The following is a 25,458-nucleotide window of genomic DNA, read 5'->3' as shown; positions in this document are numbered from 1 at the left end:
TTTTGACATTGCTGTATTTTTTGATAATTTCCAGGAGTCTTGTGGTTGAGTCTTGTGGGGGGTGGGACACAATTATAACAGGGACTTTATCGAACAAATGCAATCAGTGTAACCTAATTATTTGTACTCTTAATGAATCCCAAACAATAAAAAAAAATAAAGTCAACAAAAAGACAAGAAATGAAAATAAGATATATTACCAATAATATCAAACATCTAAAACCAAAACAATAAAAGAAGAGCTGGACACTTCCTTACTTATAAAAATATTTACCTATTAGAAACAGGAACAATTAAATTTAAAAAACGCTCATTGTCCCTAAACAAAACATTCATTGTCCCTGAGATTTGATTTGTATGCTAGGATGTAGTCAGTTTTGGAGTACTCATCCATCAGCTTGGGCTGATGAGAAAAATGTATATTCCTTAGCTTTGGGATGGTGTGTCCTGTATATGTTTATTAATCCTATTTGTTCTAGGATCACATTTAAGTCTTTTGTATCTTTGTGAGGGATGGTAAAGTCCCCAAATATTATGATGTTATGGGATATCATATTGCTCAGACCTATCAAGATCTGTTTCATAAATCTGGGAACATTTAAGTTGGGTGCATAAATATTTAAAATTGAAATGTCTTCTTGTTTTATTGTTCCTTTGACCAATACAAAGTGTCTACCTTTGTCTTTCTTTAGTTGCTTTAAATCTGCTTGTATCTGAAAATAAGTTTGCAACCCCTCCTTTCTTCTGATTTCCATTTGCTTGAAATACTGTTTTCCATCCCTTAACCCTGAGTCTTGATTTGTTCTTCAAGTCTAGGTGTTTCTCCTGGAGACAGCAAATGGATGGCTTGTGCTTTTTTATCCAGTCAGTCAGCCTGTCACTCTTCAGTGGTGAATTCAGTCCATTGACATTTATTGAGAGAGTTGAGAACTATGGTGGAGTTCTGTTTATCTTATTTTGTGAAAGTTTGTTTTATAGTTTTATCCTTTGCACCATTGTGGAAGCTAAGTTTTGACCTTTAGCTTTTGGGTATTTGTTTAGTTGGTGATCCATTGTGGTGGTCAGTGTTGAGAATGGATATAAGTATTTTCTGTTTTATAAGAGCTGTTTTTGTTGTGGCTGATTTCCTCAGTGCTTGTATATCTGCAAAAGATTTGATTTCTCCATCAACATTGAAGCTTAGTTTAGCAGGATACAGAATTGAAAATTGTTTTGTTTAAGAATACTGAAGGCGATGACCAAGCTTTTCTGGCTTGGAAGGTTTCATTTGAAAAGTCTGCTGTCATCCTAATGGCTCTGCCTCTGTAGGTCAGTTGGTCCTTAGTCCTGGCTGCTTGTAAAATTGTTTTCTTTCATTTTGACTTTGGACAGTTCATTATAATGTGTCTTGGAGAGGCTCTGTTTGAGTTGAGATGACCTGGGGTTCAATATCCATCTGAAAGGAGTGTGTCTGGGTCTTTAGTAAAACTTGGGTAGTTTTCATTTATGATGGTCTCTAATAAGGCTTCCATTCCTTTGGGACAATCTCTTCCCCTTCAGGAATCCCTATTATTCATATGTTTGAATGCTTCATGGAGTCTTGTAGTTCTCTAAGTGCCTTTTCTGCATCTTTAACTACCTGGGTTAACTCAAACCTTTATCCTCTAGCTCTTGTGTTCTTTCTTCTCCATGGTCTAATCTATTTTTGATACTTTCTATTGCATCTTTACATTTCTTGATTGCCTCCTTCATTTCCTTAAACTTTGCCATACCCTTTCTATATTCTACATATCTTTGTCTGAGTTTTTCTGTCTTTCCATTTTTTCATATTCGTTCCTGTTATTGTCTTAATCATTCATGTTTTAAGTTCCCTTTCTGTCAGGTCCATTAATTCTTTATAAGTGGAGTCTTCTGCAGTTGCTGCCTCATGGTCCGTTGGAGTTCCTCTGTTTTGGTTTTTCATGCTGCCTGAATTTTTCTGTTTGTTCCTCCTCATGTGTTTTTTCTTCTTGTTTACCTCCTTGTCCTTGTTTTTTGCTTCTCACTGCCTCCTTTGTTTCAAACAGAGGACCTTGCTCTTGATGACAGTACGTTGCAATATGTTACAAGGACACCAGGTGGCGTTGCAGTTTTTTTAGGCGACAGCATAGACAGCAACTTCTATGGTCCTTATTCCAAACTTAGTTGCCTTCAGTGATAGCCTGATTGTTTCCTCAGCATTTAGACTCTTCTAGGTTGGGATCTTAAAATTCATAAAAATCCTTCAGGGAAAGGTCTCACAGTACTCCCTGACTTCAGTTCCTGTGGGGTGCGGGAGTCCCTCAGTCTGTCTCAAGAGTGGAGCCCTGATCCTGGCAGGCGGAATTTTGACAGCCATGCTTTAGGCCCCTGCTAAGACCTTCTCAGACCTTCCCACAATGGCAGCCCCCTGGCTGCCAAAATTTCAGTATGGCTGCCTGGCAGCCACCAAACTTATATCAAAACCACTCCAACTAGCATTCAGATCTGGTTGCTATATATTAAGTTTGCCCACTCTTCCAAGCTTTCCACTCAGGGCAGTTCCCCCCAACAATTGAAAACTCTGGAAATGCTTCCTCCTGTCCTGGACCTCTGTGGGCAGCCAGCTGATCCCAGCCATCGCAATCACTTGCCTAATTCATCAGATTTCCATCACTCCGGATCATATGCTGTATACAGCTCGCGACCTCCTTGCTGTGCTTCGTGAGCTATGACTGCAGGTAAGGTCCCATGCCAGGTATGGCTGGATTCTCTCTTTTTCCCCAGTTGTTCCTAGGAGAGCTGAGCTGAATGGTCCTTCTGGTCCGCCATCTTTATCCACCCCCTACTATCCTTTAAGTTCACCTCCTCCTACTACCATGTAGTACTGGATTATGAATTGTGTTAATGGACTTAGAATATGGGTACTTGCTTGAATGTAATCTTTCTATATACTGTGAGGATTCAATTTGTTTATTTTGTCTATTTATATAATTTTAAAAAAATATTGTTTCAGGTTAATTTGAGGATACAAAGAATTAGGTTACAATGTTTATATTTGTTAGGTAGAGTCCCTCTTATAATTGTGTCCTGCCCCTAAGAGGTGTGCCATACACTCTAACATTGTATCTTTTATGTAGGAGCACATCCATCCCCCTTCCTCTTCCCCTATCCTGGGAATCAATTTATTAATATTTTATTTAGGATTTTTGCATCTGTATTTATAAATGAGATTGGCTTGAGTTCTTTGTATTCCTTGTTTGGCTTTGCAGTCCAGAATATACTTAACTTACAGCACATTCATGAGTTTTTCATTTTATTCTGTGCTTTGGAATAGTTTACCTAATGTGGGAAGCAAGATAATTTTCTTTTACATTTGTTTATGATATAGTATGTATTCAATACTTATAGATTTTAACTTTTTGCAATTAAATCTATCAATCTCTTTTAAGGTTTAATATTTTATGGTCACTTCTTCATTCTGTCAAGTTTGGTCTGAAGTAAATAAGGTTCTAATTCATTTCTTTTCTCCTGTATATAGTTCCAATCCCATTTAGTGAGACATTTTTTTCCCACTGATTTGAAATATCCCCTCTCTCATACCTAAATGTTTATAAATTTGTATTTGTTTCTTGGCTTTTTATTCAAGCATCTTTTAATGATAACCACTGGTAAACTCATTTGAAAATGAAATTTAAAGACAAGTATTTTTTCGAGACTTTAGACTTCAGTTCATTTTTATTAATCAGCCCCTCTTCTAGATTTTTCACTCTGTATATTTGGTACTCTCCTGCCTTTCTTGGAAAAGTTGTTTGAGATTATTGGAGAGGAATTTTCACTGGATCTCATCAGTCTGGTCATAGTGGTATATAATTTGCTGGGGCTGCCATAACAAAGTATCACAAACTGAATGGCATAAACAGTGGAAATTTATTTCCTCATGGTTCTGAAGGCTGGAACTCTGAGATCAAGATGTCCTCAGGATTGATTCCGTCTGAAGCCTGTGAAGGAGAATTTGTTGCGTATCTCTTTCCTAGCTTCTGGTGGTTGCTGGCAATCTTTGGCATTCTTTGTCTTGTAGAAGCATCATCTCATTCTCTGCTTTCATCTTTACATTGTGTTCTGTGTACTTATCAGTTCTCAAATTTCCTCTTTTTGTAAGGGTACTGGTTATATTGGATTAGGGCCCAACCTACTCCAGTATGACTTCATTTTAATTAAGTACATTTACAATAACCCTATTTCCAAATTAGGTCAGATTCTGAGGTATTTTGGGTTTAGGGCTTCAACATATCAATTTTTAAGGTGACACAATTCCTTAAAATTCCAATTTTAAGGTGACAACTTTGTGTATACACGCATATGTGTATGTATTGCTTGATTACAAAAGTAACTCATACTCTTCTATGGAACAAAACATCAAACATTACTGAATTATGTTCCTTAAAGTGAGAATCCCCAGTTATTCTGTTTCTAAAGAGAATTACAGTTGGAAAAATCTTATGTCTGAATGGAGGTTTCAATTGTCCCACATTGAGAGGCAAAGCCAACTAAAGAGATGGTTTCTTGCTGAGCCATTACATTTTTTAAAAATATTTATTTATTTATTTTTATTGTTGGGGATTCATTGAAGGTGCAAGAAACCAGGTTACCCTGATTGTGTTTGTTAGATAAACTCCCTTTTACAATCGTGTCTTGCCCCCCAAAGGTGTGGCACACACCAAGACCCCACTTCCCTTGCTCCTTCCGTCTCTCTGCTCTTCCTTTCCCCCACCCCCCCTCCTTCTTTCTCTCTCTGCTCTCCCCTTCCCCCACCATGTCATTAATTGTCATCATATCAAAAGTGAGTACATAGGATTCATGCTTCTCCATTCTTTTGGTGCTTTACTAAGAATAATGTGTTTCATTTCCATCCAGGTTAATAAAAAGACTGTAAAGTCTCCATTTTTTTAAATGACTGAATAGTATTCCGTGGTGTATGTATACTACATACAGCTTGTTAATCCATTCCTGGGTTGGTGGACATTTAGGCTGTTTCCACATTTTTGGTGATTGTAAATTGAGCTGCAATAAACAGTCTAGCACAAGTGTCCTTATGATAAAAGGATTTTTTCCTTCTGGGTAGATACCCATTAATGGGATTGCAGGATCAAATGGGAAGTCTAGCTTGAGTTCTTTGAGGGTTCTCCATACTTCCTTCCAAAAAGGTTATATTAGTTTGCAGTCTCACCAGCAGTGTAAAAGTGTTCCCTTCTCTCCACATCCATACCAGCATCTGCAGTTTTGATAATTTTGTGATCTGGGCCATTCTCACTGGGGTTAGATGGTATCTTAGGATGATGAGCATTTTTTCATATGTTTGTTATCCATTCGTCTGTCTTCTTTAGAGAAGGTTCTATTCATGTCTCTTGCCCATTGATAGATGGAATTGTTGGTTTTTTTCATGCAGATTAATTTGAGTTCTCTATAGATCGTAGTTATCAAGCTTTTGTCTGATTCAAAATATGCAAATATCCTTTCCTATTGTGTAGATTGTGTTTGCTTTGGTTGTTGTCTCCTTTGCTGTACAGAAACTTGAGTCCCATTTGTTTATTTTTGTTGTTGTTGCAATTGCCACTGAAGTTGTCTTCATGAAGTCTTTCCCTAGGCCAATATTTTCCAGTGTTTTTCCTATGCTTTCTTTGAGGATTTTTATTATTTCATGCCTTTATCCATTTTGAATCAATTTTTGTGAGTAGAGAAAGATGTGGGTCCAGTTTCACTCTTTTACATGTGGATATCCAATTCTCCTAGCACCATTTATTGAATAGGGAGTCTTTCCCCCAAGGTATGTTCTTGTTTGGTTTATCGAAGATTAGGTGGTTGTAAGATGTTAGTTTCATTTCCGAGTTTTCTATTCGATTCCAAATGTCTATGTTTCCATTTTTGTGCTAGTACCATGCTGTCTTGACCACTATGGCTTTGTAGTACAGCCTAAAATCTGGTATGTTTATGCCCCTGGTTTTGTTTTTATTACTAAGAACTGCCTTAGTTATACGGGTTTTTTCCTGGTTCCATACAAAATGCAGAATCATTTTTTCCAAGTCTTGAAAGTATGATGTTGGTATTTTAATAGGGATGACATTGAATCGATGAATTGCTTTGGGAAGTATAGACATTTTAACAATGTTGATTATTCCCAGCCATAAGCATGGTATGTTCTTCCATTTGTTAATATCCTCGGCTATTTCTTTTCTTAGGATTTCATAATTTTCTTTATAGAGGTTCTTCACCTCTTTTGTTAGGTATATTCCTAGGTCTTTCATTTTCTTTGAAGCTATGGGGAAGGGAGTTATGTCCTTAGTTAGCCTCTCATCTTGACTGTTACTGCCGTATACAAAGGCTACTGACTTGTAGACATTGATTTTATATCCTGAGACATTACTGTATTTTTTGATGACTTCCAAGAGTCTTGTGGTTGAGTCTTTGCGGTTCTCTAAGTATACAATCATATTGTCAGCAAAGAGTGAGAGTTTGACCTCCTCTGCTCCCATTTGGATGCCCTTTATTTCCTTGTCTTGGCTAGAACTAATTGTAATTGTATTGGCTAGAACTTCCAGCACTATGTTGAATAGTAATGGTGATAGAGGACAACCTTGTCTGGTTCCAGTTCTAGGAGAAAAGCTTTCAGTTTTACTCCATTCAGTAAAATATTAACTGTGGGTTCGTTACAGATAGCTTTGATCAGTTTAAGAAATGTGCCACCTATGTCTGTACTCTTCAGTGTTCTAATTAGAAAAGGATGCTGGATTTTATCGAATGCTTTTTCTGCATCTATTGAGAAGGTCATATAGTCTTTGGTTTTACTTCTGTTAATATAGTGGGAGGCACAGAGAGATAGGTAACTTGCCTAAAGTCATAGTTCTAAAGTGGTAGAATGTGGCTCTAAGTCTGAATCTTTTGACTCCAGAAGGCTCTTAACCACTGAGCCCTGCTGTCTTCCAAATCTTTTGGCCTATTGCAGTAGTACTTGGCCTTTCAGAAACTGGTGTTTTAACCTTGAACTAAGAACCAGGAAAACCATTTTCTGTATTAGCTGACATAAACAAGTATTATTTAGTTTGTTTTATAGTAGATAATGTGTTTTGTGGTGACTTCAAATATTTGATCTGTTGCTTCATGTTGAAGCTAAAATTAAGCCTATTTTGCATCTTTAGCATTTATGATACTTTTTAGAAGTATTAAATATTTGAAATGAAGTCTTAAACATCAAGCAGCTGGGTGGCTTGCATATTAGAAATGAGAGTTTAGAGGTGCTCTTGTTATCTGGTTCATGTCCTTCAGGCCAGGTAAGGATGGTTCCTTCTAGGACATTCTTCAGGAATTGTCCCAGTCTTTGTTAATTGTCTCAAAGAAGGGCTCCACTATCCTAGGGGAAGGCAGTTTTCTAACCTTTCATTTGTCAAGGAGTTTTTCTTTGCAATAAGATGTGGAGATTAAAATGTACTTTATTCTAAGTTTTTTTTTTTTAAAGGTCATTGCCATCTGAAGTAATACAAAATACGTGTGTACTGTTTTGCCAAGATTACAGTTTCTGTGGGAATCATAACATTGGATTTCCTGACATCTGAGTTAATGAAATATGCACAAAGGCTCTGTGTGAATATAGAATGTCTATTTGATGTTCATCTCGAGGTAGCAAGATCTAGGAAGTACCTTCCTCATAAATGACCAGTTGAGCATTTATGACCTGAAGGTTTAACATAACCCTAAAATTCTGAACTTTGCCATGGAGCCGAGGTCTTGCACTCTGACCTTCTGCTCTGAAGGCATGCATAAACACCGGAAATCCAAGCTCTGTATTGGCAGTGGAGGCCTAGCTTATGTCCCAGGGGTATGTAGACCTCAGGTTTGTTTTGTCTCTCTGAGAAGCAGCATTCCAGTGGTACTGTTTTGACTTCTCTTTTTTATTTTTTAATTTTGTGTTTTTTCTTTTTTTTTGCACTGGGTGGGACAAGGAAGAGGTAGGGATTGGGGAATGACTGATTTATCTTGGAAACAGTGGAAAGAAGAATTATTGAATTATTTTGGTTATTTTTCTTGGATTGCCCTATTTTTATGCCATATAGCTGAGATTGTTAACTATTAAAAATTCATGCTGATGGCCCTCATAAAGTAATAGTAGTTTTTATTTGGGAAATCTAGAATTTTGGAAAGCTCCAAACCTAGAGTTACTATCTTTCAAACTCTTGCAATTGAAGGATGTGAATGGGGAGCATCACTCATCCACACAGACAGAAGACTAGCTTTAGGGCTGTCTCTGTGGAGTCTCTCCCAGGCCCACTAGTATAGGGCACTTAGCTGATACCAGATCCAAAATCAGCAGGTTGATGTAGGGGGTTACTAAACTTTCCCTTTCTTTCTATCTGTGGTCTAGATTTAGAACCTTAGTCATTTTGCTATTTGGAAATTTGTGTCCTACATTCCTCAGGACACAAATACTTGAATAATACTAGAATCTTCTCTGTGACTCTGAGGGTACACTACAACTGCTTGTGACTGCCTGTCTTCCTCTGAGAGTGTTTCTAAGACATGATGTGGACCTTGTGTTGCAGGCACAGAAAGGGTTCTTAGTAAGGCCTTACCTTGTTTAGGGCTGAAAGTCTGTAGGTGGTAAATTCCAGATATTTGCAGCTGCATTCTTGAGAGTAGTAGACGTTGTTATAACACTTTTTCAAAAATAAAATAATGATATAACTGACATTTAAAAAAAATAACACCGAAGCCAGGTTGTTATTAATCTCCTTTATAAAATGAAAATTTTAATGAACACTGACTTTTTATTTGAAATGATATGAACCTAGGGAAAACTACTTTCAATTCTTGTACATTTTAGTCATTTTGTTCCGTTGATTATAGGTTCTAAAAGTCACATATTTTTCCAAATTGCCATGGTGAAAATGGCCATGTGGATAAGCTTTGCAATGTTTTTTCTTTGTCTCATTATTTTTGAGATTAGTGTATATAGAGATATGAGGGCTTTGATATCATTGAAATTATGCATATAGATGGTGGATGAGTTATTTTTCAGCCTTATTATTAAATAGCTGCTTCTGTATCACAGCATGAAATTTGGATTGTGCCTGTAGTAATCTTGTTCCATAAAATTTATCTATGTAGCTAAAGGCCCTAAGTGATAATAGTTGTTGAATTATTTGTTAAATAGAATGTTTTACTATTATGGCCTGTAATTGGCAGTTTTATTTATTTTTATTATTTTATTTATTTATTTTTTTTAGGGTAACAAATTTAATGTAGGAAGAACAAAGAGAAAGTTTAGAATACTTCCAAAGAGAGTTGGAAATGGGTCCCTCTCATGAAGGAGAAAAGGTGACAGAGACCTATTTTTATATATTTTTGACATCATCTCACTGTGTCCAAGGATAGGGTGCTGTGGCATCAGCCTAGCTCACCACACCCTCCATCTCTTGGGTTTAGTCTCCCAGGTAGCTGGGACCATAGGCACGTGCCATAACAAATGGCCACTTTTTTTTCTATTTTTAATGGAGTAGGGGTCTCACTCTTTCTTGGTTGGTCTGGAACGCCTGAGCTTGAGGGATCCTCCCACCTTAGCCTCCCAGAGTGCTAGGATTACAGCTGTGAGCCACCATGCCTGGCCCAACTGGTAGTTTTTAAAAAGAGATTAAAAAATCTTCCCATGTCCTTCATTATAATATATATATATATTTTTTTTTTGCGTGTGTCTTGCTGTTTGGAACTGTGGATGAATTTTGACACAAGTACCTTCCTATGCTTTTTTAGATTCTGATTTTTTTTAAAAAGATAAGGTTTTTTTTGGTTTGTTTTTAGTCTCTATTCTTTTCAATTTCTTTGTATGTTCCTTATTCCACTGGCTGGATACAGACAGATTTCTCCTTGTTTCTGAAAGTATTTGAGATATTTGGTACTCTGTTTAGAATTTATCTCTAAAGTCTGCACATTTTTCTCAGAAAGAAATTAGAATAAATTCAGAGGGCTCAGAATGCTAATTGGTATGAAAGTCTTTAAAGCATAAAAAGTAATCTTATTCTTTTCAATGTAATAATTCTGTAGATGACTTTAATCATAGTAATAAAATGTGGGAGAGAAACATGAGATTGAATTTATAATACAATCCTGTACAAAGTACACACATGAAATGATGCTATTTGTTGGGGAATAAAATAGTTTCCACCCCATAACATTTTGGGGCCTTATTTTGTAGCAAAGCTTATATTTGAGATGAGTGATCTCTTTCAATTTTAGATTCATATGGTTCTTCATTGCAAGTCTTATATTTGTTATTATATGATTTATAGCCAAAATTCTGGTACTTTAATGGCATTAAAATGATTCTTTCTTAATTAGGCGGATGCCTTCATGTCCTCTTGTAATTACAAAGATATGAAAGTGTTAAATGCCAGCATTCAGATAAATCTTAAAATAGAGGCTGGGTGTGCTGGCTCATATCTATAATCCCTTTGCTTTGGGAGGCTAAAGCAGAAGATCCCTTGAGGAACCAGCCTGAGCACTATGTGAGACACCTCCTTCTCTAAAAAAAAAAAAAAAAAAAAGAAAAGAAAAAAATTTAATTAACTGGGTGTGGTGCTGCACAGCTGTCAGTCCTAGCTACTCAGGAGCCTGAGGAAAGAGGATTGTTTGAACTCAGGAGTTGGAGGTTACAGTGAGTTGTGATCTGTGATCATGCCACTGTACTCCAGACTCCAGTCTCTAGTCTGGGTGACAGAGTAAGACCTTGTCTCTAAGGAAAAAAAAAAAAAAAGAAAAATTTCAGAAGCAAGAGAATAGACAGTACAGTATAATTATCTTTAAGGGTTTCTTAAATTCTGGAATATGGAGAATATTTAATATTTAGAGGACAACTATTACTGTCTTTTAAATTTAGAGTTGAAAAATATTACAGAGGCTTTTCAGTCTTTCTCATCAGAGTCAAGGTATATTGCCAAACTCTGTGCATTAAACTCCCAATGTGACATTAGGCCATAATCATTATCATCCTTCTATTAAGAACCTTTATTAGATGTCTACTTTGTAGAGTACTGTTTAGGAATAGGCATAAGATGTGGTACCTGCTCCTCAGTAATTTAGGTTGTTGAGGAGTACTACAGCATCTATTTTAATGGCTTCATTCAGCAAACATTTCATGGGTGCCCACTGTGTGCCACCCCACTGTGTGCCACTGGGGGTACAGTGGTGAACAAGACACACAAGGCACTACAATCTTGGAACTTACATTCTAGGACTTTTAATACTTCATGTGCTAAATGGTGAAATTGTTCAGGACCTTACAAGGGAAAGTGTTACCTTACTCTGGTATAGTAAAGAAACTGTATTGAGGGAGGGGTATAGGAGCTGTTTAAGTATGACAGTGTTCATTTCCCAGTGTGAATTCTGTGGAACCTGCTATCAAAGGTTTGATGGTCACATGGAAAACATGATATGATTGGGATTGCAGAGAAAGGATCCCAAGAGCTAGAGAAATTAGTTGAGACTCATGGAGGGGGAAGGATATGGAATTTGAGCTGTTCTTAAATAGGTAAATTTTAAGAGTTTGGTTGGAGTGGTTGGAGTGGAGGGCAAGTGAATCTTGTGAGAATTTGCATGGAGCTTGAGGGGTGCCGGACATGCTGAGGGGAGGACTGGCCTTTCCTCCTGCTGTGGTTAAAGTCACCTGCAGTCCTTTGCTCCACCTCCTTAGTGCTTCTTTCCTTTCAGTGCTTCTCCTTCCGTAAAAACAGTAACAACAGCAACAAATATAAACTTTGTCTTTTGCTTCCACCTCTTCTTCTTCATGGCCAAACTTTATAGAGTTGACTGAACTTGCTTACTCTATACTCTCCCAGCCCATTCACACCTCAGCTTATTTCTCTTTAGTTGTTATCCTTATAGCTTTGCTAGAGCAGCTTTCACAAGCCTCCCTGTATCCTTCATGCTACTGAGTCTGATGAATGCTTGTCTTATTTCACTTCTCTTAATAAATCTCCACCCATGCTATGCTAATTAGATGGTATTGAGCCCTAGGTTTGTTAAGGGAACTCCTTACTGTGTATGGTCCCACTTGGAAACAGTTCCTAGCCATAATTTGGTTCCTAGCTAAAATTCAGCTCCTACTCTTTGCCCTTAGCCACTTTCTGCTCAGACCTAACACATCTTCCTCATATATTTAGCTACTTAATGATAAAACTGAGAATTCAGATTCTATTTTTTTTTTTTTTGCCATATTATAAGAGCTCTAATGGTCAATATGTTGAGTAAGAATGTCTTAAATTTTTCAGCCATGTCAATGACCAGGTTCTAGAAATGAAACAAATTTCAATTTATCCATTTTTGTTCTTTATGGATTATGCTTTTTGTTTTATTACTAAGAACTTTTCACTTAATAGTAGGTCATAAAGCTTCTCTCTTATATTTTCTTTTAAAAGTTTTATGTTTTGGGCGGCACCTGTGGTTCAGTGAGTAGGGCACCGGTCCCGTATACTGAGTGTGGCAGGTTCAAACCTGCCCCTGGTCAAATTGCAACCAAAAAAAATAGCTGGATGTTGTGACGGGCACCTATAGTCCCAGCTGCTTGGGAGGCTGAGGCAAGAGAATCGCCTAAGCCCAGGAGTTGGAAGATGCTGTGAGCTGTGACACCACAGCATTCTACTGAGGGCAATAAAGTGAGACTGTCTCTAAAAAAACCCCCAAAACTCCCTTTCCAATTTGGGTATTTCTGAAGCTAGAATCAGGCCATGGCCCCTTAGGACACCCTTCACTATTCACCCCCATAACATTTTTTAAGTCCTAGTGTGGGGCTAACTCCTAGGATTTCCATAGTTCTACTGCTGAGCCTCCTGATGCTGATGGTCATGGGTCCCTGTGAAAGCGCATGTTAATGATGGTCTAGCTCAAAGAAAATAGGAGACAGTATTGAGTGACTGAGAACACAAATCAATGGCCTTGGGCCCTTAACTCTGAATTTCAATTACCTTAAAAGTAAAACGACACTGGCTCTGCACCTGTAGCACAGTGGTTATGGTGCCAGCCACATGCACCAAGGCTGGTGGGTTCAAGACTGGGCAGGGCCAGCTAAACAACAATGACAACTAACAAAAAATAACCGGGCATTGTGATGGGTGCCTGTAGTCCCAGCTACTTGGGAGGCTGAGGCAAGAGAATCGCCTAAGCCCAAGAACTGGAGGTTGCTGTGGTGTGAGGTGTGACACTACAGCACTCTACTGAGGGTGACAAAGTGAGAATCTGTCTCTAAACAAAAAAACAAAAAACACCTTCAAGTCTCCTAAAAAATAAAAGTTTCATGTTTTATATTAGATTTGAGATCTATTTTGAATTAATTTTTATATAAGGTGTGAGACTTGGGTAAAGGTTTTAATTTTTGCCTATTGTTCCAGTGCCATTTGTCAAAAAGGATATCTTTCCTCCCTCCTTTTGCATTTCTGTCTGAAATCAGTTTCGCTTATTTGTATCGGGCTATTACTGGGGTCTCTCTGTTCTGTTGGTCTAAGTATCTGTCCCACTGAAAATACACTCTTGATTTCTATAGCTGTGTAGCTTAAAATTGTGTATTGTTATTCTTCCAACTTTATTCTCCCCCCCGCCCCCTTTTTTAGAGACAGGTTCACTTTGTCACCCTCAGTAGAGTGCTGTGGCATCACAGCTCACAGCAACCTTCAATTCCTGGGCTTAGGCAATTCTCTTGCCTCAGCCTCCCTAGTAGCTAGGGCCATAGGCACCCGCCACAACGCCCAGCTATTTTTGTTTTGTTGCAGTTTGGCTGGGGCTGGGTTTGAACCCACCACCCTCGGTATATTGGGCCAGTGCCCTACTCACTGAGCCACAGGTGCTGCCTGATTTTCTTTTTTTTTTTTTTTGAGACAGAATCTCTCCCTATGTTGCCCTCGGTAGAGTGCTGTAGCATCACAGCTCACAGCAACCTCCAACTCTTGGGCTTAAGCAATTCTCTTGTCTCAGCCTCCCAAGTAGCTGGACTACAGGTGCTTGCCACAACACCTGGCTATTTTTTGTTGCAGTTGCAGTTGTTTAGCTACCTGGGCTGGGTTTGAACCTGCCACCCTTGGTGTATGTGGCTGGCACTATAACCACTGTGCTACAGGTGCTGAGCCAAGTTTATTCTTTTTTTGGTTCATTATTTTAGTTATTCTGGTTTCTTTGGATTATCATATAAATTTTAAGATAAGATTTTCTATATGTACAAAAGATCTTGGAACTTTGATAAAAATTATGTCAAATTTATAGATTTGTCTGGGGAGAACTAATGTCTGTGAACTATGTCATAGTCTACTAGTATCAACATCTTACCAGTTCAGGTGGAAGATAGAAGGAGTTTTACCTTGTCATTCCCGTAGAGTGTCATGGCATCATTGTTCACAGCAACCTTAGGCTCTTGGGCTCAAGCGATTCTCTTGCCTCAGCCTCCCAAGAAGCTGGAACTACAGGGGCCTGCCACAATGCCTGGCTAGTTTTAGAGATGGGGTGTCTCTCTTGCTCAGGCTGATCTCAAACCTGTGAGCTCAGGGAAATCCACCTGCCTTGGCCTCCCAGAGTGCTAGGGTCCTTGTTTATGTACATTGAGAGCTACATCAGACATTATTATATTTTTTTAACCATCTAGCAAAATTTTTAAAAAAGAGGAGCAAGCTAGTCTTGTACTCGTACAGTTACCTATCAAGTTACTCACCAACATTAATTACTTTTTACGTCTACAAGTTGTTTCATTCTTTTAAGATTTGTCTTTTAGTAACTTTATTTCACTTGTGTTTGTTTAAAAAATTATTAATACACATGATAGTTTTAAAATATTCTGTTTGCCATTTTTAAGATCTGAAATTATTTTGTACCACATCTTGTTGTTTTTTTCTGACTCTCAATCATGATGGCTTTATTCCTCATGTGTTTTATAAGCATTCTGCAGGCTTTTGACTATGGGAATATTCAGAAGCAAATAGAAGAGTTTTTGATTGGGACACTACCAATTTAGGATCACTTTAGATTGGTTTCAATGCTTGGGGTTAGTTAACTAGACTAACTTGTGAATCTTCAAGGAAAACTCCTGAGTTCCAATAGCAATGCGAAAATAATATTATGGTTGGGGGTCACCACAACATGAGGAACTGTATTAAAGGGTCACAGCATTAGGAAGGTTGAGAACCACTCGCTTAAGTGATTTTCTTGCCTCAGCCTCCCAAGTAGTTGGGACTACAGGCACCCGCCACAATGCCCGGCTATTTTTTTGTTACAGTTGCCATTGTTGTTTAGGCCCTGGGCTGGGTTCGAACCTCACCATCTCCAGTGTATGTGGCTGGCGCCCTAGCTGCTGACCTACAGGTGCCAAGCCAACAGAGACATTTCTCAATTTTTTCCTCCCCTTCACCAGCAGTTGTATTTTTTTTTTTTTCTAGCCTATCTTTTCACTGAGATTGTTGCCCTTCAAGCCTTACTTTCACCTCTCTACATTTCATATGGTCAAGACCTGTCTCCTGTCCTCCTGTACCTTTAATCACAAACCTCTTGATAATGAGAGCAGAAATTACTCTTAGGGCCTCTGTAGCCTCAGCTTTTGCTTCTGGTTTTTAGCTCCTGGTTGACTTTTACTTCCTAGGGATTTTTTTTTCCCTTCTTGGAGCTCAACTGTCCATTTTAAAAGAAGTTGGTAATATTTTGTTCAGCAGTTGTAGTAATTTGGTATCAGAAGGTTTTTTTTTTTTTTTTTTAGAATATTGACTTTACTATATTATGAGAAACAGAAATTTCTAACACACCATTTCCAACCCTTCCTATAAATTACAGATTGATGGGTTTCAGGAAGAACTCAGTCCTGGTTCTCTCAGAATTGGTCACCTGGGATAAAAGTTGCTTGTTCTCTCTGAGGAGGGTCTGTAGATGTGACACTTGTCCTTAAAGCACAGGCATCTTTTAGTACTGCTTTCATATCTGCCAAAGAAGTAGAGAGGTTCAAGAAGGGAGGGAATGTTCAACTGTGTCAAGTGCTACAGCAAGGTCAAGTCAGATCAGGACTGAAAACTGACAGTGAGATTTCACAACTGGGAGGTGTTTGCCAGAGCAGTCTCTGTGGATTTGGGAGGATGGACCTTAGTACAGGCAATTCACATTTTTCTCAGGAAGAATGACTTGTTTGTCAATATGTAGTTGTTTATTTTATATTCTCTTCTTTTAATACCTTCTAGGTTCCAGCCTTGCCTTAGCTCTGTCATAGAAACTGGGTTTAGCCATATAGGGTGGGATCTATCCAGTATATCCCCATTCTTACAGCTTTTATTTATCTTTCAAGTGTGGTCATCAGAAGACAGAACTGGAGAAGTAAGAACTGAGCTGAGCTATTAAAGTAAGAGAAAGAAAGTACGAGATATTAGCAGTTTTAATATGGAGCTTCTGTTATGTAGAGTTTCTTAAGACTTATGAAAAATTTCAAACATACAAAAGTAGAGAGAATAGTGTGACTCCATCACCTAGATTTGATAATTTTTACACATATGCCTTATTTATCTTTTAATCTTTCCTTTGCTGAAATATTTTCAAGAAATCCCTGGCATTTAAGTACATGTATGTATCTCACTATGCAGTATGAACAGTTTCACACAGTCACATGTTCTTTCCACACCTAATACAAAATTGATTATTCTTTGCTATAATCCACTACACATAGAATATTGAAGCTTTTCTTTCTTTCTTTTGTTTTTTATTGTTCTTTGAACGTACTGAGATTATTGACCTTTTCGTCCTTATACTTGTCATGCCCTCTGTCTAGAAGACTCTGCTCTGAGACCCTCACACTGCTAAGTGGCAGCCTTAGCTCCACTCTTACTACCTTAATAGGAGCTTTTCCTAATCACTGAATCTAAAGTAGTATCCTCTTTTCCCCATCCTACTGGTGACCGTTTCATTGCTGTGTCTCCGCTGCCCGTCTTTTCACTGAGATCGTGTACTTTGCTGTCTCCTCCCCGTAGATTGTAAGTGCCATGAGAGTAGGGACCTTGCTGATTGTGTCTCTTGCCCTATGCCCAGGACCCAAAGAGGGGTTAGCCTGCAGTAATGAAGCAGATGTTTAGAAACAAGTCAGTTATTAGGGAGATTAATAACAAAAAGTTTCCAAAATTTGCTTAACATTTTATAACTATTATAACTTTCTTACAACTGATCTCTATTCCAGAGCTTTTCTTTTCTCAAGAGCTTTAACCAACAGCTGTGTTTGCAAAAAAGTGCTGGGCTGTTGTCCCTTTTAGGACATTTAATCTTTTAAATCCTCAAAATATTTTGTAAAATATAAGTGAGTAAAGTCATTTCTGACCTGTTAAGAAGCAATATTTTTACTGACATAACTCTCATTTGAGATCACTTTATTTGAGCTTGCAGCTAATAAATCTGCATTGGCTCATATAAAGCAGGAGGGAGTGGTATTATAGGCCACATAGCCTTTAATTGATTATTTGAACTTCTCTTATTTAATGTGTCATTTGTATTCCATGTTGGGGGTGTGTTAAAATTGTCACATTGTCAGTTATTGGAAATATTCTTTTTTTTTTTTGAGACAGAGTCTCACTATGTCACCCTGGGTAGAGTGCCATGGTGTCACAGATCACAACAACCTCCAACTCGTGGGCTTAAGCGATTCTCTTGCCTCAGCCTCCCAATTAGCTGGGACTACAGGTGGAAATATTCTTTAGCATAAGAAAAAATGCAATTCAATAAAACAGATAGGATTGTATAAGTAAAAACTAGGATTCTTTTTGAAAATGTATAATTTCAAATCTACAGAAAAGATGTAAGAATGGTCAAAGATTTACTTTGTATTTTTCATGAGATTACACAGTGTTAACATTTTGCCACATTTGCTTTAATATTCTTTACCACTTGCCTTCTCTTTTTTCTTTTGAGCTATTTAAGAGTAATAGGTGCAGATACTCAAAACAAAGCCATCCTCTTTTATAAACATTGTATGATTATCAAAATCAGGGAATTAACACTAATACACTATTAATTTATGGATCTTTTCCAGATTCCCCAGTCATGTCCTTTATGTGAAAAGAAAATTCTAGATCACAAATTACAGAGTTGACACGTGTCTTTAGCTTTTTTAAATCTGGAAATGGTTTGTCCTTTCCTAACTTTAACTTTTTTTTTGAGACAGGGTCTTGTTCTATTGCTCAGGCTGGAGTGCAGTGGCATGATCATAGCTTACTCCTGTTTCAAACTCCTGGGCTCAATGTGATCTTTCCGCCTCAGCCTCCTGAGTAGCTGGGACTTCAGGGGCATACTGCTATGCCTGGATAATTTTTCTTATATTTTGTAGAGATGGAGTTTCACTCTTGCTTAGGCTGCTTTCAAACTCATGGCCTCAAGCAATCTTCCTGCCCCTCCCAAAGTGCTGTGATTATAGTTGTGAGCCACCATGCCTGACTGACTTAAACATTTTAGAAGATTATAGGCCATTTATATAACAGGGCCAGTTCTATAGCAAGTCCCTCAGTTTGGATTTGACTGATTTCCTTAGTCCATTTTCTGTTGCTACAACAGAATACCATAGACTGGGTAATTTATAAAGAAATTTATTTCTCACTGTCTTGGCGGCTGGCAAGTCCAATATAAGGAGCCCAGCATCTGGTGAGAACCTTCTTGTTGCATCATCTCATAGTGAAATCTCTGTTGTAACAAACAGTGAGAGAGCCACAGAGCAAGAGAGCAGAGAGGGCCAAAGTTGCATTTTGTCAGTAACTCATTCCTATGATAACAATGTGAATTCATCCATGAGAGAAATGGCTCTTAATGGTCACCTCTTGATGGTTTTACTTAATACTATCATAACAATGAAATTTCAAATGAATTTTGGAGGGAACATTGAAAGGATAGCACTGATGTTTTATGAAAGTGACATGTTTTTCTTAGTACATGATGTCAGGAGGCATATGAGGTTGATTTATCTCATTGTATGTGTTTACTTTGATCACAGTTAAGGTGGTCTGCCAGATTTCTCCACTGTCAAAATATGATTTCCTGTTTGTGTTTACTAAATATTTTTGAGGATACTTTGAGACTAATATTCTGCTACTCCTCAAACTTTCCCCCATTAGTTTTAGTATCCATTGATGAATATGAATTAATTAGTATGATGATGATTGCCAATGGCAATTTTCTCATTCCATTGTTTTTCTATTTATCAGTTAGGATTTTGCTGTAAAATAGAGCTTCCCTCTTTCTCTTATTTATTAATTTTTTTTGTCTTTTTATCAGTGTGAACTCTTGAATTCTTAGTTTACTTTAGTGGGATATAATTTATTGGGGATTAAATTTTTTTGATACTTAAATTGTCATATATTTGGCCAATAGGAGCTTTTTCAGTTGGGTCCTATGAACTTTTGACATGTCTTCATCATTTTTTGAGGTATTCTTACAGACACTCTAGGTCAGGGCTTGGGAAAGTTTTTTGTAAGTGGACAGATAGTAAATATTTTCAGCTTTGCTGACCATACAATCTCTGTTGAAACTACTTAACTCTGCTCCTACATCATGAAAGCAGCCGTAGATAGTTTGTAAACTAATGAGGCTGGCTGTTATAGTAAAAGTTTATTTACAAAAACAGGTGGCTGACAAGATATGTCCCATGGGCCATAGTTTGTTAATCCTTTTCCCATTACCTACAAGTATTTACGTATTGGTTAAGTCCCAAAATGTATACAAAATTGTTTTTGGAGTTGCTGACTCATACTTCTGTGAAAAGCAAACCTACTAACTGGAGTTTAATCTTTATTTACATTTCTTTTTTGTCTTTACCTTTAGGGTTTGGTTAAATACTGTGCTGAAAAGTTACTTGGGTTAGTGTGACATCTTATTCTTCCTTTCCCTGCTACCCTTCAGTGCGTTGTGATTTATTTATTTATTTTTAATTGACAAGTACAGATTCTATATATTTATGAAATACAGAGTGTGTATACACACACACATTGTGGAATGACTAACTCAAGCTACTTAACATATTCATTACCTCGCATACTTATTTTGTGTGGTAAGAACATTAAAATAGCTCAGTGAGTAGGGTGCTGGCCACATACATCCAAGCTGGCGGGTTTGACCTGGCCCGGGCCAGCTAAACAACAATGACAACAACAACAACAAGAAAAATAATAACCAGGCGTTGTGGCGGGTGCCTGTAGTCCCAGCTACGGGGGAGGCTGAGACAAGAGAATTGCTTAAGCCCAAGGGTTTGAGGTTTCTATGAGCTATGACACCACGGCACTCTACCCAGGGCAACATAGTGAGACTCTGCCTCAAACAAACAAACAAACATTAATATATACTCTTTTAAACAATTTCTGGTACAGTTATTTCCTTGGTATCCATGGGGATTGGTTCTGGGAATCCTGTGGGTACTAAAATCCAAGGATGCTAAAGATCCTTGTATAAAAATGGTGAAATATTTCCATATAACCTTGTGCAGATCCTGCCATATACTTAAATCGGCTCTAAGTTACTTATATTACCTAACGCAATGTAATTGGCTATATAAATAGTTATGCTGTGTTTTTTTTAGGAAATAATGAGAAAAAGAGCTTGTACATATTTAGTATAGATGCAGCTATCCATTAAAAAAAATTTTTTTTTTGAACTACAGTTAGTTGAATCCATGGATATGGAACCCATGGATGTGAGGTTGACTATAACAGTAATTTCTAATATTAAGGAATGTATGTTCTTAGCTGTTTTGAAAATAAAAAGTTGTATTTGTATTTAAAAAAAGGAACCATGTAATGGAAACATGTACGATAGATCTCTTGAATTTATTTTTCCTGTCTAACTGAAAATTTGTGTCTTAGTATGATAAACATCTCCCTACCGCACCTCTGGTAACTACCATTTTGCTTTCTGTTCCTATGAGTTAAACTTTTTTTTTTTTTGCAGTTTTTGGCGGGGGCCGAGTTTGAACCCACCACCTCTGGTATATGGGGCTGGCACCCTACTCCTTGAGCCCCAGGTGCCACCCCTATGAGTTCTACTTTTTTACACTCCACGTGTAAGTGAGATCACATGGCATTTGTCTTTCTGTGCCTGGCTTATTTTACTAAGCATAATGCCCTTCAGGTTCATCCATGTTGCCACAAATGACAGGATTTCCTTTCTTTTCCTTATAACTCATGATATTCCATTGTGTATATATGCTGAATTTTTGTTTTTTTTTCTTTGATCCTTGATGGACACTTAGGTTGATTCCATATCTTGGCTATTGTGAATAATGCTGCAGTGAACATGGGTGTGCAAATGTCTCTTCAGCAAATTGACTTCATTTCCTTTCAATACATGCCCAGAAATGGAATTGCTGGATTACAGAGTAATTTTAGTTTTAATTTTTTGAGAAACCTCCATACTGTTTGTCATAATGGCTGTACTAGTTAACATTTCCACATTAACTAGTGTATAGTATACAGTGTATAAAGTTTCATGTCCTTGCCAATACTTGTTAGCTTTTGTCTTTTTGGTAGTAACAGTTTTAACAGGTGTGAGGTAATATCTCACACCTAGTAGTAGTTTTAATTTGCATTTCCCTAACGATTAATGATGTTGAGTATTTTTTCATGACTTATTGGCCATTTGTATATCTTTTTTCGAGAAATATCTAGCCAGATTCTGTATCCATTTTTAAATTGGCATGTTTGTTTTTTTGCTGTTATTTGAGTTCCTTGTGTATTTTGGTATTAACTCTTTATGTGTGGTTTGCAAATATATTTTCCCATTCTCTTTACTCTGTTGTTTCTTTTGCTTTGCAGAATCTTCTTAGCTTGGTGTCTTTTGTTGTGCTATTGGGCTCATATTAAAAAAGAAAATCAGGTAGTGCCTGTGGCTCAGTGAGTAGGGCACCGGCTCCCTATACTGAGGGTGGTGGGTTTGAGCCTGGCCCCAGCGAAACTGCAACAAAAAAATAGCCAGGCGTTGTGGTGGGCGCCTGTAGTCCCAGCTACTTGAGAGGCTGAGGGAAGAGAATCACCTAAGTCCAAGAGTTGGAGGTTGCTGTGAGCTGTGATGCTATGGCACTCTACTGAGGGAGACAAAATGAGACTGTTTCTCAAAAAAAAAAAAAAAAAAAAAATCTTTGCCCAGACCAGGGTCATGGAGTTTTACACTTGTGTTTTCTTATAGTAGTTTTACAGTGTCAGCAGGATGCTGGAAAGTTAAGAAAAACTTCAGAGAGCAGGGCTGGAGTTATAGTTTTAAAACTTTATCTTTTAGAGAGGTGAGATGAAGCTTAAGAATAGAATCTTACAAATGGTAGAAACTTAAGAGGTAAGTGAAAGAAGAAGAATCAGCAAGGAAATCTGAGAATTAAAGAGAGAGAGAACAGGAGACTGTGGTGCACTTGAAGGCAAGGATGAAGAGTTTGTACTCCGGCTTTTCCACAGGGCTGGTCAATGGTAGCCTGCACAAAAATCAAACAAACTGAGAGTATGCCATTATTTAAGTAATGTAGATTTTCCTCTCTAGGAATACTGTAAGCTTAACAAAAGTAATAGTCTAAAAAGACTAAAGAGTATATAATGCAGGAAAGAGAGCTTGTGAGTCTAGGCTGTATTTTTGAACTTTGATAGGAATGAGAGAATGACAGAAATGGAAAGGTAACTGGTAGCTTGACATGGGCAGAAGGGCCAGGCCCTTAGTCCGATTGCAGGCTGGCAGTTGGGAATGCACCTATGGAAAGAATAATGGGCTGGATAAAGTTCTAGAGTAGGCAAAAATAGGATGAAGAACGCATATTGAGGTTAGGTTATGAATATGTAGGGACATTCCCACCTCTAAAACAGGAAGAACAGAGAAGTTGGTGCAGATATGGAGAAGTTTTGGCAGGGAAAAGAGTGAGTCTGTATAGAAAAGAGTTGGGAATTTAAGGAATTCACTAAGAGTGAGAGAGTTACAAGTGAGGCTGGCATTTCTATTCAGTTATGGCATAAAATATGGTTGGAAACCAATCTTCTTTCGGACAACGGCTAGAAAAGCTAACCAAACACATCTGTCCCCTTCAAAAAAATCTGCTTGAAGGTATCTGAGAGGTTATAAAAGAGTCAATATCTAGGAGAGAATAAAAGCTTAGGGAGAAAAGGCTAGTATTAGGGACTGTCTTGTCCAGTAGATATTTGCTGGTTTTTGGAGGGATCAGCTGAAAAACTGGGCAGTACATTTGATAGCCTTTTAGGGCTAGAGGGATAGGGATTAGAATTCAGGCCCTACTTATGTGGGGTATATGTGATCTTTATGAATCACTTGTTTTTGGGATTGATACCCTTCTAGGGTCACAGCCTAGAACTAGGGGTGGGTTGGATATAGATAGGCCCTCACAGTGAGTACTACTCTGTTAGTAGTGAACTCTACTTTGTTATACTTTGAATACTTACTTTTAAATCCTGAAAAAAGATTGAGTAGTTTATTATCTTTGCCTCAGGTGCTTGGCAGAAACAATGGAAATCCTATTTGGAGAATGATAACATTATTCTGGACCTCAGATTGTAACTTCAAAAATTTTGCAAATATAATGTCCAGTTCATAATAAAAAAGTCTGGCACAGCAGATCAAATAACATGAACAAAATCAAGTAGAAGCAGCAGAAGATAGTGTTAGATCCATGAGGCTTCTGATATTGTAGTTTTCAGTAGCAGCCTTAAATATAGTTTTGCTTACCTTCTTCAAAGAGATAAAAGTCAAGATTTAGCATTTTCAGCAGAGAACTTGAAACAAAGAAAAATAAAATGAAAATTCTAGACTTGGAAACATTATAACTGGAATTAGGAACTTGATAGGGTTAACAGAAGATTAAATAGAGCCGAAGTGGAAAAATTCAGAGAAAAAAAGATGGAAAATATTGAAGAGATTGAGGGGATCAAAAGTATGTAATTGGAATCCCTGACAAAGGGTTGAGAGAGAATGGGGCAGAGATGATATTTGAAAAAAAGAATGGCCGAAAACTTTCTAAAACTGAGAAAGTTATGAAGCAACAGATTTAAGAAACCTGGTTAACACATAGCAGGATAAAAAAGAATCCATACTTAGTATAATGTAGTAAATGTGTAGAAAAACAAAGATGGAGAGAAAAATTTCAAAAGCTGCCAGGGTTGGAGAGAGGGGAAAGGGAATAGTCTACTTTCAAAAAATCAACAATTAGAATAATGACTGACTTCTCAGTGAAATAGTAGACACCACAAAATGATAGAATGATATCTTCAAAATATTGAAAGAAAATAACTGATAGTCTAGGATTCTAAAATCTGAGAAATTATCTTGTGTGGATAAAGATGAAGTACAAACATTTTAAACTTGACAGTTTTTCATTTGTACTATCTACTTTTTAATTTGCTCAAAAAACATGGCTAGTGGCTACCCTAATGGACAACACAGATTTAGAAAATCTCCATAATTGCAAAATGGACAGCACTATTATAAGTATTAAGAAAACCTAAGAGGATGTTGAAAAACATTCTGCCTTACCATTACCAAAACCTTACCATTAAGGTTTTGATGATATCGACAAATTCCTATAAAATACAACTTAATAAAACTGATCCAAGAAGAAATTTTAAAACAATTTGAATTAGCTTATATATTTTAAAAAGTTTTAATTTTTTTGTTTTTTGTTTTTTAATTTTTCTTGTGGTGCCTTTCTCAGACTTTGGTAGCAGGTGAATATTGTCATCAGAGAATGAGTTCCCTTTATTTGCTGGAAGAATTTTAAGGGAGTGGATTATTTTTTCTTTCAATATTTTGTAGAATTCACCAGTGAAGCGATTCAGACCTGTGCTTTTCTTTTGGAAAATTTTACACTAGTAATTCAATTTGTGTACTTGTATGTCTAGTCAAGCATTCTATTTCTTCTTGAGTCAGTTTTAGTAATTTGTGACTTTCTATGAATTTGTCCATTTCATCTAAGTTGTTTAATTGGCATGGAGTTGGTCACTGTATTTCCTTACACTCCTTTTAATTTCTGTAAGGTTTGTAAAGATGTCCCATCTTTCATTCCTGTTCTGTGGTTGCTGTATGGAAGTAGAATAGACTATCTCCCAGTTAACAGGTAGGATGTCTATGCTGAAAGCACTCCACGTGCCAAGAGAGAAAATTTATTACTCATCTAAGAGACTTTTGGGGATGGTAGGCTTAACAAGTAGGTTTGGGTCTGGCTTGACTTGAGTGAAATGGAGGAAATGGACTATGCTTTTACAATGGTTTGGGCACTAGGGAAACATTTTCATGTGTGGGCTGAGGATTTGTAAAATTTGAATTTCCTACTGGGGCCACAGGTGGGAGCACATGTGAACTTCTTATCAGCTTGCCCAGATGTGGGTTCAAAGGGGAAAAGGTAGGTGAGCTTAATAGTCAATAGTCAAACATAAACAAATTTCAAAATGGAGTGAGACTACATTTTTTTTTTTTTTTTTT

General features: G+C 37.4%; 1 protein-coding gene across 3 annotated transcripts in view; it reads left to right on the top strand.

Moving 5' to 3' along the window:
* The window catches only part of DIS3L2 (DIS3 like 3'-5' exoribonuclease 2), a 372,485-nt gene that overhangs the window by 8,669 nt on the left and 338,358 nt on the right, over window positions 1-25,458 (top strand). Inside the window, exon 1 of one of the 3 annotated variants that reach the window (XM_023510309.1) lies at window positions 2,669-2,717. The exons of the other annotated variants lie outside the window; for them this stretch is intronic. The gene's annotated coding sequence lies outside the window, so the exon portion shown is untranslated. Of the gene's footprint in view, window positions 1-2,668; window positions 2,718-25,458 lie in introns of those variants that run through there. 3 annotated transcript variants of the gene reach the window in all.

Source organism: Otolemur garnettii, unplaced genomic scaffold (assembly GCF_000181295.1).
Source record: "Otolemur garnettii isolate 467f Iridium unplaced genomic scaffold, OtoGar3 scaffold00013, whole genome shotgun sequence".
In the NCBI taxonomy this organism is placed as follows: Eukaryota; Metazoa; Chordata; class Mammalia; order Primates; family Galagidae; genus Otolemur; species Otolemur garnettii.
This window is presented reverse-complemented; position numbering and strand designations above follow the sequence as displayed.